This window comes from Bombina bombina, chromosome 5 (genome assembly GCF_027579735.1).
Source record: "Bombina bombina isolate aBomBom1 chromosome 5, aBomBom1.pri, whole genome shotgun sequence".
NCBI lineage: Eukaryota > Metazoa > Chordata > Amphibia > Anura > Bombinatoridae > Bombina > Bombina bombina.
Window position 1 is genome coordinate 825,079,874 of NC_069503.1, and position 13,509 is coordinate 825,093,382.

A 13,509-nucleotide genomic window follows, 5' to 3' on the forward strand; every position below is an offset into this window, starting at 1 on the left:
ATATATATATGTGATAATGTTAATGTAAAATATATATCTATACCTATATATTATTAATAAGGGCTAAGCAAGCCCGAAATTTAGCTATTCTTCTTGTATCCCATGTCGCCTCAATAAAGGAACTTTTATTTGGAAAACAGTGCTGGTACTGGATTGTTTTTTGTACACTTGTATGGAAGGGCTGCAGGACTCCAGTGTATAACGGCACTTAAAGGACATTAAACACTAAGGGGCCGATTTATCAAGGACCTTCAGGCTCGCCGGAAACAGCAATTATGAAGCAGCGGTCTTAAGACCGCTGCTCCCTAACTGGTCCGCTGCCTCTGAGGCTGCGGACATCAATCAGCCTGATTCTATATGATCGGGTTGATTGACACCCCCTGCTAGCGGCAGAACTGCTTGTGCAATGTTAAATGCCGACAGCTTATGCTGTCGGCATTCAGCGATGTCTGTCGGACATTATACGCTACAGCGTATCATGTTGAACAGACATTGATAAATCGTCCCCTAAGGGCAAGATTACAAGTCGCTTGGCAAATCTGATTTTTGCAATTGCAAAAACACTGTACGTGTTCTGTTTTTTTTTTTTTCACATTTGGGGTTGCACAGGTATTACAAGTTGCAAAATAACTTATTTTGAGCGTGAGTTATCTGCGTAATCCATAAAGCCAGAAAGCGTGCGTGTTCACATATTTCCCCATAGAAGTTAATGGTGAAGACAAATAAAAAATAAAAATAAAAAAACTAATCTGTTGCGCAAGACCCATGACGTATTCTCCTCAAAAAGTATACATGAAAATGTGAATATATCATATTGAAATTTCTCTATATATGTGATGATTTTTGGACAGATATATCTATTTATATATAGCAAGATATGTAATGGATATATATATATTTATATATATGTCTAGATATCTAAAGATCTATATTCGAATATCTCTTTGAAAATCCATCTGAGATATTGTTTAATGTGCATAAGATTGTAATGTGAACTCTTTTCATTATCGCCCAGGGGTGTGTTAAGGCATAGGCCAACAAGGCCGGTGCCTAGGGCAGCAGATTTTTAAGGGGCAGCAGAATTTTGAGTCCCTAGGGCCACTCTACTGAACTGAGGGCCAGGTGGCTAAATCAACCAGGGCCCGGCTATTGCTATCCTATGGGATTGTATGTGGGTGCGCATGACGTGGTGACAGTGGAAGCGGAGCTCACTTGCGCAGCCTGGCCTGGACTGAGAGGGAATGCAGTATTCTTCCTGGCTCCACCGTGTGATTGAGACTCACACAGACTACAAAGTGCAGTGTGCACTACAACGTGACCACTGTGAAACAGCATATGCCTTTCTCCCTTTAATACATCTTCATTAGGCATTAAAATACTTAAACGGATTAGTCACTAAATACTTGTACATTTACTGTTTGTCTATCTGTCATACATGCAAAGAATAAGTATTTATTGCTGAATCTATACAACCATGTGACTTAAAACACAACTAAAAATATGTTGTATGCATTTAATACATTCAGAAACAATACACGTATATACTTTATTATGATTGTATTATGTGACTTTATCCCCTAGGATACAGTTCCTAAACTTATCATAACTACTGTTGTATTTTTTAATTACTTTTAAAGGCCAGTTTGTATATTCATTACATATTTATCCAAGCAGATATTTTGCTTAAATAACTGTCAATCACCAAAGAAGATGTTTAAGGTTAAACAACTACCTACTGACAAACTATCAAACAGTGAAGGATATTTTTTTCTGATATACACACTTTAATCATCTGACTTGCAAAATAATGTCTTAATATATATATTTGTATGTGTGACCAGAGTGAATGCAAGCCCTGGCGAACATCTACTTAAAAATACATTATTTTTTTTATTTTTTACACCCTGCCCCAAAAATATTATGTCTAAAAAAAGGCCTTAAACCTGGGGTGGGGTGGGGGGGCAGCAGAATTTTGAGTGCCTAGGGCAGCACAAAACCTAAATACGCCCCTGTTATCGCCATAGTTAAACATATCTCTATACATATAAATCCATGTCTCTCTATGTATGTGTATGTATGTGAATGTAAAATCCCTGCTTTTTTTTCTAACACCCGAGATCTCTTATCTTTGAGCCCTTAAAACTTTTGTGTGCAATATATTTTTAAAATAATTTTTAATAGACTGTGTTAATATGAGTGTAACTGTATTTTGCAATGTATTTCTGAAGTGTTTTGTGAAACTTTATGTTGTGGAAAACTGTTAACTACAGCTTTTCAAGAGCGGAAAGGATTGTTGCATAAATCTCAATTCTTCAAGACTTGCGCAATGAAAATTCAATGTGAAAAGACCATATCGTGTGAGTTGTAATGAATGATGCATTAAAAGAAAGGATTAGTCTAAGAATAGCATGTAGATGTATTTTTTAAAGTTCCATTCACTGTTTAAATATTGACAAATAAGTGTAAAATTTTAGTGTCTATAAAACAATGGGAGCTGCCATGTTGTAACTTAGGTAACCTTCTCTGCAGTGGCCAATTAGGGACAGTTATAAATAGGTCACTAGAGTGTGCATCCAAGGACTGTGTGGAATATAACAGTGTTTTGCAATTCCACTTCTAATAGGAACTAAAAAGCTCACAATTTCAGAGTGGGATTATTCAAATAAATAATGAAAGTATATTGCAGAGTTTTTTTATGTATACGATTTATCACTTAGTATTACCATCTTAAAGTGTTAAGTCCCTTTAAATGAATAGGAAAGTCCAAATTAAACTTGCATGATTCAGATAGAGCATGTACTTTTAAGACACTTTTAAATTAACTTCTATTTTTAAATGTGCTTTGTTCTCTTTCTATCCCTTGTTGAAAAAGAATATGTACAAATCCTACACTAGTGGGAACTACCTGCTGATTGGTGCCTGCACACATTTTCTCTTGTGATTGGCTAGCTAGATGTGTTAAGCTAGCTGCCAGTCATGCAATTCTGTTGAAAAGTTGTTTGAAATTGTATGCTCTATCCAAACCATTAAAGATATATTTGGGTTTCCTGTCCCTTTAAGAAGAAAAATTGTGGTATGCAATGGAAACAGGTGCTGTGATAACCATTACAGTTTATATACCTATATATCTATATTAATATATATATATATATATATATATATATATATATATATATACTGTATATGTGTATATATATATATATATATATATATATATATATATACTGTATATGTGTATATATATATATATATATATATATATATATATACACACAAAACACGGAAGGGGACTGCACTCTCATACCGTACCGGGTACACATCCCATAAACCTGCAACATGCTCAGCCCTGGGTGCTCACTGGCACTCACAGGAAGTGGTGCTGTTCCCAGAGTCACAAGCAGTTAACCCCAGACAGGTCTGGGTGAAAGAACCATAGGGAAAATTACAAAACAAATTAATATAACACATAGAGAAAGTCCAGCACTCACTTACAAGCTCTCAGCTAAGATTTAAAAGCAAAAATGGAAAGGTTAGTTTCCGCATCTGCGAAATGGGACAAGCCCAGGTACCACGCCAAGGTCCTTTCCAATACCTGGGACCCCAAAACAGCCACACAATACAAGCTTTCAAATCCAAACAAACTGGGAACAAGGGAAGGGTGCACAGGCTTATGTAATCACCCTAGACATATACAAAAGATGGAAGGGGACTGAACTCTCATACCGGACCAGGTACACATCCCATTACCTGCAACATGCTCAGCCCTGGGTGCTCACCGGCACTGACAGGAAGCTATATACTGTATATACAGTATATATATAAAAATATTTATTTAAAATAAAAATAACATTTTCCTGTATGTGAAGAACATTAGAATGTAAAAATGTGGTATGCAATGGAAACAGGTGCTGGGATAACAGTTATAGTTTATATATATATATATATATATATATATATATATATATATATAATTTTTTTTTTTTTTTTTTTATATATATATATATATATATATTTATATATATGGAGTTGGATTTCAGAGTTCAGCGCACATAGAAGGGAGAAAAACAAAACAAAACCAAATTATGGTGCAGTATGTCAGTATTGGGCAATCAGACACTAAAAGTGAGATTTAAATTTGCTCACCTTATTTAACCTCAAACATGTGAGGTATGTGGGAAGCGTGGAGGGGATATAATCCCTGTCTGTGGTAAAGATGTTTCCAGCTCTTATGCAGTATCTTTTAGCAGGCGGAAACCTTGATATCCCTGGAGCAGATATGTGCTGGTTTTTCAAACAAACTTCTCCTCTCTGGAGTAAGGTAGAGAAACTTTATTTCTTGTTGCTGATTATTTCTTTCCTCCTTCTTTATTCCTGAAAGGCTTCTCCTCTCTGGAGTATGGTATAAACTTTATGTATGCAAACCGATTAGTGCTCAGTTTACATACTATGAGATCAATAGTGGATATTTTTTGCAGCACTCATGAGATGTGTTTAAATGATGCTGACAAGAACACAAAGTGAAATTTAAATAAAAACACTTATTTTCCAATGTCCAATAAAATGATAAACTGAATCCTCTTAATAAAAGTCCAGATCAGGGTCAGTATAGGTGAGCAGATGAAATATAGTATAATTCTTAAAATCCGGAAGTGGGTTTATTATCAGGGCTGATGCAAAAACAGCTAGCTGATAAAAGTTGGTGATATGGTGATATAGGCTGCTGTAAGTACAGCTAAAAGTTGATTCCTTGTGGTTGTTTTGAGCTCTGAAGAATTGATACCCTCTGATGAAGTGAACCTAGTTCACGAAACGCGTAAGGGCATGCCCACATTTGACGTCACTTCCGGTCCGGCAAGACCAAGCGTCAATTCTTCAGCTACGGACCCTGTCACTGACAGGTTTAAGGATCCACACCCATCCGGATATTGTGAGCCATCCAGAGCTCAAAAGACCACAAGGAATCATCATCCAGCTTTACTTACAGCAGTTCATGTAACTATTTATTACGGTTTTTCATTATACCTCCAACATATCTATCCAAACTTTATGAGCCATTCAGAGCTCAAAACAACCACAACGAATCAACTTTTAGCTGTAATTACAGCAGCCTATATCACCATATCACGAACTTTTATCAGCCAGCTGTTTTTGCATCAGCCCTGATAATAAACCCACTTCCGTATTTTAAGAATTATACTATATTTCATCTGCTCACCTATACTGACCCTGATCTGGACTTTTATTAAGATGATTTCAGTTTATAATTTTATTGGACATTGGAAAATAAAAGTGTTTTATTTAAATTTCACTTTGTGTCCTTGTAAGCATCATTTAAACACATCTCATGAGTGCTGCAAAAAATATCCACTATTGATCTCATAGTATGTAAAAAAATAGAGTTTATACCATACTCCAGAGAGGAGAAGCCTTTCAGGAATAAAGAAGGAGGAAAGAAATAATCAGCAACAAGAAATAAAGTTTCTCTACCTTACTCCAGAGAGGAGAAGTTTGTTTGAAAAACCAGCACATATCTACTCCAGGGGTTTCCGCCTGCTAAAAGATACTGCATACCAGCTGGAAACATCTTTACCACAGACAGGGATTATATCCCCTCCACGCTTCCCACATACCTCACATGTTTGAGGTTAAATAAGGTGAGCAAATTTAAATCTCACTTTTAGTGTCTGATTGCCCAATACTGACATACTGCACCATCATTTGGTTTTGTTTTGTTTTTCTCCCTTCTATGTGCGCTGAACTCTGAAACCCAACTCCATACCTTTTCTTTTCACATTCCATTTGATGATAGTGGAATATTCAGAAACAAGCTGCCATTGAAATATATCAGGAGGAACGTATTAGAGCAAAATAAACATTTGCAGCATACACAGCGCAGATCAAGAAACACCTAAGCAATATATATATAGAGGGCTCAAAATTTACACTCTTTACTAGCCAGTGGCGAGTAAAAGTTAGTAAGTGAAAAAAATGTAAATTCCTATTGCAGCGTTGACAAACACACATTTTGTGATATGTGCTAAAAATGTTATCTGAAGGAATATTATAATATTATATATCCTAGAAAGAGCAAGGATATGTTTTTCCTCTAGGGCTGAAGGAACACCGTTAGTGCTTACATTGTTACTTCTGAGAGGGTAAACGGGGGCAGAGAGAGAGATTTGAGAGGAGAAGTAAAGTGGAGAAGAAGATAGCTTTACGAGAGAGAGGAGAAAAAAAATAAAGATATGAGAGAGGGGAAAGAAAGGGTGTAAAGAGAAGATATGGGGGCCAAATTATTATTACTCACAGCAGATTGAGAGTGGGTCTCTGTTATAATATTTTAACATCTCAATATACCAGAAACGAAGGTATGCTGGATACAACACTTGATATATAATACAGTGTTAATCGGTTTGAAATAGCAAAAGTGTATGTTGATTACAATGCGTTTTAATGCAAAATGAATAATGTCCATTTGAAATAAGTTAAATCTGTGATTCAATTGTCAGGTTTTATTTGAAAGGTTTTCACATAAAGCTGCATATGCATGCAAGGAAGGTTTTAAATATTTTAAATATTTTGAATGGTATGAGATTTTGTCTATTGTTTTTTATCGTTATATAGTAAAAAATATGTATATAGGAAAAAAGCAAGTGAACTACCAGTTCCTCTTATCACTGGGAATGTAACCTATGATACCAACAGTGACATCTGCTGGATTAGAGAAGTAACTGCAGCTGATTTTGTGGAAAGTGGACTTAGTACTTGTCATATACACCCTAGCACAAGGTCCATGAAACCCATTCAGGCAAATTCAGAACAATCCAGAACAGTTTAGTTTAGCCCTTTAAAAAATTAGGGACAGACTGAACAAATTTAGTCCCTAAAAAAACTAGGGGCACACTGCCCAAATTCAGGACTGCCCCTAAAACATAAGGATGTCTGGTCACTTTACATGTTATGTACATTTGTAGTTTGAACTTTCCCTACACGGCAACAATGTTCTATAATTATGATGGCCTTTAAAAACTCTAAATATGATTTTCAAGACTAAAATAAGTTTATATTATGTAAAAAATGTCCCTACTTCTAATTCCGCAGAAATGTTACTGTTTTGTTTCATGTGAGAATACAATCTGTTATATGCTCAGTATATAGCAGGACTTGCCAAATGTTAACTATATCCAAATTCTAAAAAGTATATTGATTTGCCATGGTATCCCATATATTTTTATAATGAAATTACAGTAATGTTCTCCTGTTACTTGTTTTTTTGTATAATCTCCTCTCTGATTAGTTTATTTTAAATCAACAAATCTTTATTATCATCTAGTTCGCAGGCAGATAAATATATATATATTTATTTATTTTATAGAGTTTGCAATGCGTGCTCTTGGACTTTAAATCATAATATTCTATGTAGCCCGGTTACAATAATAGAAATGCACATCTCTTGACATTCCTTAATGGCTTAAGAATCTAGGAAACACCCCACAGCTGAACAATATCATACCCGCCCCTTGTCTCACATTCAAGATTTCCCATGATGAGGAAAGCAACAGAAAATGTTATTCCAGTGCTGTCCTTTATCAGTTCCATGACAACATTTAGCATAATTTGAGCTAATGTTCTACATTTTGTTCAAGAAGTTATTTCCCATATCCTACCATATGTCCTGGAGCCAATCCAGACTTGTTACTGGAGCATACAAGGCTAACCACTTTAATTTTGTTAGTAAAACCTGCACTGTTTTCTAGCATCTTATCTTATCACCACTGCCGAGGACAATAAAAGATATGCAGGCAGGTTAGGCTTGTGAAGACTAAAGCGTGATATTAAATTTTTCAGAATTACAAAACCCACGTTTTTTGTCTTTAATTAGAGGAAAAGTAAGCAAAATAAATAATTAAAGGGATAGTAAACACCAAAAATGTCATGGTTTAAAAAAGATAGATAATCCCTTAATTTAGCATTCCCTAGATTTGCATACACAACACTGTTACAGAAATATATTCTTAACCTCTGCAATTACTTTGTATCTAAGCTTCTGCTGACTGCCTCCTTATCTCAGATCCTTTGACAGACTTGCATTTCAGGCAATAGTGTGCATGGGCACAATCTTATTTATATGAAACACATGAACTAATGCCCTCTAGCTGTGAAAAACTGTCAAATGCATTCAGATAAGAGGCAGCCTTCAAGGGCTTAAACATTAGCGAATTTGATGATAAAAGTAAATTAGAAAGTTGTTAAAAATTACATGCCCTATCTGAATCGTGAAAGTTTACTATCCCTTTAAAGTATTTTTCAAACTTGTTGAATTTTTTTTTTTTTTACTTTTTATAACTTAACATTTTATATTATAATCTAAAGAAAATTAAATAATGTGTTCAAGTTTTGCAAGGTCTTGCCAGCACCCACCCCACTTTGTGCTATTTATTGTTGCAGGCTTAGTACTATCCAGCTAATCAGCAGCAAGGTTGCCTACAGGGTGCATAATATACTACCACACATGAATCATAGTTCTTTAGCCATGATCTATAATGCAATATAGCACAAGCATGGTTGTCCTTTACTTGCAGTGTAAAAGTATATGCACATTAGTGCATCAGAGAATGCTGCTTAAAGTAACAGTCAAAATTAATGATTCAGATAAGGCACATAATTTTACAACTTCCCAATTTACTTTTATCTTCAAATTTGCTTTGGTCTCTTGCTATTATTTGTTAAAAACTCAACCTAGGTAGGCTCATATGCTAATTTCTAAGCGCTTTAAAGCCACCTTTTATCTCAATGCAATTTTATAGTCTTTCACAGATAGTCAGCGCTAGTTCATATGTGCCATATAGATAACATTGTGCTTACTCCCGTGGAGTTACTTATGAGTCAGAACCAATTGACTAAAAGGCCTCTGCAGAGGCTTAGATACAAGGTAATCACAGAGTTAAAAGAATATTAATATAACAGTTTTGGCTATGCAAAACTAGAGAATGGGTAATAAAGGGATTATCTATCTTTTTAAACAATACAAAATCTGGAATAGACTGTCCCTTTAAGTGATACTGTGCACACCTGGCACCACTATGCCAGTTGCGTCAGCAGGGGGGTTGTTAGGTGTCAAAAAGACTAGGGACTCCAGCCCAAGGGTATATTTGATGTCTGTAAAATGATAGAAACAACCCTCAATAAAAGCATTCCATGCACTATGGGCTCAATGTGGAAGGCAGCTTGATGAAAGTAATTGTTTATGTAACATGCCCTTCCTACGCTTAGAGAAAGCGTAAAAATATAGTCGCAATGCAGCTGCTCACTAATCACTGTTCCACTGCACCAGGAATGACCACATCAACTCTCCAGACAAGGGACCGCATATTCATTCGCCAGTCTCTCTCCACCTCATAGTGATGTCAGCTGTCCAACCACTTCTCAGCACTATCTCATGCATTCTTCTATGGTGCACTAAATAATGCTCTGGGTCAGAGCTCCACGCTTTTTCAATATTGTGGCTGGCTTGGCTAGTAACGGTCGTACTCTAAATGCTGCCCCCAATCTTCAGCCCATACACAGTGACCATACAACCTTCAAACTGGGTTCGTCTGGAACTCCTATGACCTTAGGAGCTGGAACCACTGTTAATGTAGATAACCATAAAAGTTTGAAGAAAACAGGATCCGTTCTCTGAGTGAGCAGAACCCTTTTTCTTCACACTTGAATATTTGATGCCCCCAACTTATTGACTTTAACCCCTTCCTTAAAGCCACCACCAACCATGCCCAATGCATTACACAGAAACACATTAACTCACTCACAAACACTCACACACACTTAATCTTGCTCCTAAAAATAGTTTGGCTTCATTTAAAGTTTAATATACAATGATCAATTTCAGGACTAGACAGATTGGACCTTAAGAAATGAACCTATTCAGAACCTAAGAAAACTTGAAGCTGCATAACAAACCCCAAAATAATCTAAAGCCACATTTCTAGAAATGTGCAACACATTTAAAAATATCTTAGCTCTCTCTGCCTACGATTATGTTAAAAATGTATATTTCACATTTAAATTCTTATCCATTGCAGCCAAATATATAGAAAGCTAAAAGTAGCTTACAGGAACTCTACAAAATCACCTCATCTCACTACCCATTCTCAGTACTAGATTATATTTCAGATTCTTGGGTCCTCAATCTACTTCAGACCGGGAATTTTTTGCACTTAAAGGTAAAACCTTGTCTTCCTTTCTTGGGGACATCACTCCCAAAAGAACCCTTAAAGCTACAAGCAATGTATCAGTTTATCAACAAGCACCTTGGCAAGCGATTCAAGAGGTACCAAAACATATTCACAACCTGGGATTCTACTCTTCCCTTTTCCTGTTTTTGGGAGCTCAGTTCAATACATTGAGAGTTTTACTGCCTCAGATGAGAATTCTATATCTACAAAAGTATTTCTTACACCTACGACAAATTCCAAAGCTGTCAACACATAGCTGGATGAATATTTTAGGGCATATGACTTCACTAATAAATATGGTGAAGTGGGCAAGATAGAGGATGCATCCATTCCAGTGCCATTTCCTTCAACAATTCAAAAGGGCTCAGAGTTTCTCTCATCAGATTCCATTTCTAATGCAGCTAAGAAAACTTGTTCATTGGTGGTGTCAAGTTCAAAACTTTCATGAGGTCTTCTTCTTGTAGAACCAGAGCGGATCCTACTTCAGACCGTCTCCAGAAAGCTTGAATGGGGGGCTGTATGCAACAGTCTTTATTCCCAGGAAGTTTAATAGGGACACATTCAGGAGATGTCCTCATATCTTTTAGAGATCAGGGCTATGTTTCTTGCCTTAGTCAATGTTCAAAGTTTCCTTTAAGAAAAATGGTAAAGGGTGTAACAGGCAACAGAACTGCAACTGCTTATATTCGATTTCAAGAAGGGACAACAAGTCAGACAGTCCTGATAGAGGTCTCTCCAATTTTTGTGTGGTCTCTATGCAATATTCAGTTGTTGACAGCTGTCCACATTCCAGGCTCCTTGAGTGTCAATGCAGATTTTCTCAGTAGACGACTGATCTCATCAATGGAATGGCAGCTCAACAGAAAGCTCTTTCAAATGATTGTAGACACATTGGGCACTCTAGAAGTTTTAAGATTTAAGGGCCTCCAGTCTCAATCATGAAGATTCACACTATTTCAGACAGGTTCCAACTGTTCATGCTCTAGTGAATGCTCTGTCTAAGAAGTAGGAGTTCAATCTGATCTATGTGTTTCCACCGTTTTCTCTCATTCCTTATCTGCTGAAGAAAATCCTGAAAGAATAGGCAACATTCATTGTGATCCTGCCCTTTAGCCTTGCAGACCTTGTTTTCTTCTAGTCCAGAGGTTGACATGGGACATGCTGCTTCAGGGTTCATTGCTCCATTCAGACCCTCAGAGCCTCAAGTTTACAGCATGGTTGCTGAGATCATCCGTTTACAGCAAAATAATATTTTGACTCCAGTAATTCAGACATTTCTGAAAGCTAGAGAAATAAAATCTACATCAAATGTGTATGTCATAATTTGGGATAATTTTTTCTTCTTGGATGATTCAACATAAGTCCTCCATGGCATGTATTCAGCTTTCTCAGTTAGAATTTCTACATGATAGTTTTTTGAAGGGTCTTAGTGCTCCAACTCTGAATGTTCAAATTTCAGCAATTTCAGCCATATGCGGAAAGAGATGGGCAAAAGATCCCTTGGTAATTCAATTCTTTCAGGCTTTCGCCAATATCTATCCAAACAAGAGATCGACAGTTCCATCCTGGGATCTTCCTGGAAGCCCTTATAGATACTCCTTCTGAGCCTACGTGACTTTTTCTCTGGTTTCGCACCTTAAAATGACAGTCTAGTCAAAAATAAACTTTCATGATTCAGATGTAATGTAATAAGGGCATGTAATTTTAAACAACATTCCAATTTACTTTTTTCATTAAATGTGCTTTGTTCTCTTGATATTCTTAGTTAAAGGATAAACCTAGGTAGGCTCATATGATAATTTCTAAGTACTTGAAGGCCCCCTCTTGCACTGCACTAAATGGCTAAAATGCAAGTCAATAGATAATAAATAAAATGTCATGTGATCAGGGGGCTGTCAGAAGATGCTTAGATACAAGGTAATCACAAAGGTAAAGAGTATATTAATATAACTGTGTTGGTTATGCAAAAATGGGGAGTGGGTAATACAGTGATTATCTATCTTTTTAAACAATAACAATTCTGATGTAGACTGTCCCATTAAAGACCATTTTTCTTGTGACTATCACTTCAGCAATATGTGTGTTAGAACTTTCTGTGAAACAATCTTTCCTTGTTTTTCATCAGGATAAAGTTATCTTGCAAACTTTTGATGAGTTCTGCCTAAGGTTGTGTCTGACTTTTGTAGAAGTCAAGATATCGTGTTGTCCTGAAAAACATGAGAATCAAGGAAGGTATCATCTGGATGTGGTCTGTTGCCTTTACATTTATGTTAAGCACACACACAGTCTATTTGCAAGACAGATCATCTTTTTGACATTCCTATAGGTCCTTGTCTGGGTCAGGCTCCTGCAAAATCAACTATTTTTGGTTGGATTCTTCAAGCTATTTCAAGATCATACAAGCAAAAGAATGAGCAGGTTCCAGAAGGGCTCAACGTGCACTCAACTAGGGTAGTTGCAGCATCATGGGAAATTAACACCACAAATAAAAGCAATTTCTATATCTTGGCCCATATCCCAGGGTAATGCTTACCAGGCTCCTTCTCATTTGCCTGGTCCATCTATTTGGATGGGCATCACCAAGAGGAGGAGGAGCAGTATCTGAGGGGTTGCTTATATACAGGTAACCAGGGGAGTGGACAGTTGTGTCCGCACCCCTAAAGGGAGGGGTTTTCACTGGTCAGCATTATCAAGTGATATGTGCCAAGATATAGAAATCGCTTGCATTTTTCATGTTAATTTCTAGTTTTCTGGACCTGTGCATATGCTTATATATTACATATACTATGTTACTTTAGTATAGAAGAATTGAGCTTTTGTCTTGTAACAACACTGAATAATATAGCCAACTCCACTGACACCCAAAGGTGTCTATTAGTCTACTAAAGGAATGAGTAAAATAAAAATATAATATATATTAAGTTAATTATTTTAAGTTTAGAAATAGCAATCCAATATTTAGCTTTAACTTTTACAAATAAATTGTAAATATCCCTTAGACACATGCTATAATACAGTAGTGTGTTCAGACCCCTACCTGGGAATTCCTGGTTTAGCTGATCTAATGTAACTAGCCCTTATTAATGTAACTAGCCCTTAGGTTTTAGTGTGTCTGAGGATATCATCTGTGTCATACTTACCTCGGCTGTGGGTTTTTGGAGTGATCAGGCTGCTAGATGTGTTCTGCTAACCATTGGCTACTTCCCTATAATCCTCTGATGTTGTGCCAGTGAGAGATAAGATCTGAAACCATAAGTGCCATCATGTCCATCAA

At 36.4% G+C, this 13,509-nt stretch overlaps 1 protein-coding gene across 2 annotated transcripts in view; it reads left to right on the forward strand.

Moving 5' to 3' along the window:
• The window catches only part of DLGAP1 (DLG associated protein 1), a 710,871-nt gene that overhangs the window by 436,057 nt on the left and 261,305 nt on the right, over positions 1-13,509 (forward strand). The gene's annotated exons all lie outside the window — the stretch shown is intronic.